Raw genomic sequence first — 2,500 nt, forward strand, 5'->3', positions numbered from 1 at the left:
TGCTGCCTCACGCTTCGCTCACTGTTCGCCGCTCGCCGCTCGCTCGCGCAGCCAAAAATGGCCTGTTTTGGCCCGTTTTTGGGCTGTTTTGGCCTGTTTTTGGGCTGTTCTTGCGTGGTGCGGTGACCATCGTGAGCGGAGCAAAACGTCAGCCATCTCAGCACCCTGGAACCCCCCGGGTGGCACAGGGCTGGATGGGGCTTTCGTATAGCAGGGACGGTGCTGCCTCTCGCTTCGCTCGCTGTCCGCCGCTCGCCGCTCGCTCGCGCAGCCAAAAATGGCCAGTTTTGGCCCGTTTTTGGGCCGTTTTGGCCTGTTTTTGGGCTGTTCTTGCGTGGTGCGGCGACCGTCGTGAGCGGAGCAAAATGTCAGCCATCTCAGCACCCTGGAACCCCCCGGGTGGCACAGGGCTGGATGGGGCTTTCGTATAGCAGGGACGGTGCTGCCTCTCGCTTCGCTTGCTGTCCGCCACTCGCCGCTCGCTCGCGCAGCCAAAAATGGCCAGTTTTGGCCCGTTTTTGGGCCGTTTTGGCCAGTTTTTGGCCTGTTCTTGCGTTGCGCGGTGACCGTCGAGAGCGGAGCAAAACGTCAGCCATCTCAGCACCCTGGAACCCCCCGGGTGGCACAGGGCTGGATGGGGCTTTCGTATAGCAGGGACGGTGCTGCCTCACGCTTCGCTCACTGTTCGCCGCTCGCCGCTCGCTCGCGCAGCCAAAAATGGCCTGTTTTGGCCCGTTTTTGGGCTGTTTTGGCCTGTTTTTGGGCTGTTCTTGCGTGGTGCGGTGACCATCGTGAGCGGAGCAAAACGTCAGCCATCTCAGCACCCTGGAACCCCCCGGGTGGCACAGGGCTGGATGGGGCTTTCGTATAGCAGGGACGGTGCTGCCTCTCGCTTCGCTCGCTGTCCGCCGCTCGCCGCTCGCTCGCGCAGCCAAAAATGGCCAGTTTTGGCCCGTTTTTGGGCCGTTTTGGCCTGTTTTTGGGCTGTTCTTGCATGGCGCGGCGACCGTCGTGAGCGGAGCAAAATGTCAGCCATCTCAGCACCCTGGAACCCCCCGGGTGGCACAGGGCTGGATGGGGCTTTCGTATAGCAGGGACGGTGCTGCCTCTCGCTTCGCTCGCTGTCCGCCACTCGCCGCTCGCTCGCGCAGCCAAAAATGGCCAGTTTTGGCCCGTTTTTGGGCCGTTTTGGCCAGTTTTTGGCCTGTTCTTGCGTTGCGCGGTGACCGTCGAGAGCGGACCAAAACGTCAGCCATCTCAGCACCCTGGAACCCCCCGGGTGGCACAGGGCTGGATGGGGCTTTCGTATAGCAGGGACGGTGCTGCCTCACGCTTCGCTCGCTGTTCGCCGCTCGCCGCTCGCTCGCGCAGCCAAAAATGGCCTGTTTTGGCCCGTTTTTGGGCTGTTTTGGCCTGTTTTTGGGCTGTTCTTGCGTGGCGCGGCGACCGTCGTGAGCGGAGCAAAATGTCAGCCATCTCAGCACCCTGGAACCCCCCGGGTGGCACAGGGCTGGATGGGGCTTTCGTATAGCAGGGACGGTGCTGCCTCACGCTTCGCTCGCTGTTCGCCGCTCGCCGCTCGCTCGCGCAGCCAAAAATGGCCTGTTTTGGCCCGTTTTTGGGCTGTTTTGGCCTGTTTTTGGGCTGTTCTTGTGTGGCGCGGCGACCGTCGTGAGCGGAGCAAAATGTCAGCCATCTCAGCACCCTGGAACCCCCCGGGTGGCACAGGGCTGGATGGGGCTTTCGTATAGCAGGGACGGTGCTGCCTCACGCTTCGCTCGCTGTTCGCCGCTCGCCGCTCGCTCGCGCAGCCAAAAATGGCCTGTTTTGGCCCGTTTTTGGGCTGTTTTGGCCTGTTTTTGGGCTGTTCTTGCGTGGCGCGGCGACCGTCGTGAGCGGAGCAAAATGTCAGCCATCTCAGCACCCTGGAACCCCCCGGGTGGCACAGGGCTGGATGGGGCTTTCGTATAGCAGGGACGGTGCTGCCTCACGCTTCGCTCACTGTTCGCCGCTCGCCGCTCGCTCGCGCAGCCAAAAATGGCCTGTTTTGGCCCGTTTTTGGGCTGTTTTGGCCTGTTTTTGGGCTGTTCTTGCGTGGTGCGGTGACCATCGTGAGCGGAGCAAAACGTCAGCCATCTCAGCACCCTGGAACCCCCCGGGTGGCACAGGGCTGGATGGGGCTTTCGTATAGCAGGGACGGTGCTGCCTCTCGCTTCGCTCGCTGTCCGCCGCTCGCCGCTCGCTCGCGCAGCCAAAAATGGCCAGTTTTGGCCCGTTTTTGGGCCGTTTTGGCCTGTTTTTGGGCTGTTCTTGCGTGGTGCGGCGACCGTCGTGAGCGGAGCAAAATGTCAGCCATCTCAGCACCCTGGAACCCCCCGGGTGGCACAGGGCTGGATGGGGCTTTCGTATAGCAGGGACGGTGCTGCCTCTCGCTTCGCTTGCTGTCCGCCACTCGCCGCTCGCTCGCGCAGCCAAAAATGGCCAGTTTTGGCCCGTTTTT

Source organism: Musa acuminata, unplaced genomic scaffold (assembly GCF_036884655.1).
Source record: "Musa acuminata AAA Group cultivar baxijiao unplaced genomic scaffold, Cavendish_Baxijiao_AAA HiC_scaffold_1136, whole genome shotgun sequence".
Lineage (NCBI taxonomy): Eukaryota > Viridiplantae > Streptophyta > Magnoliopsida > Zingiberales > Musaceae > Musa > Musa acuminata.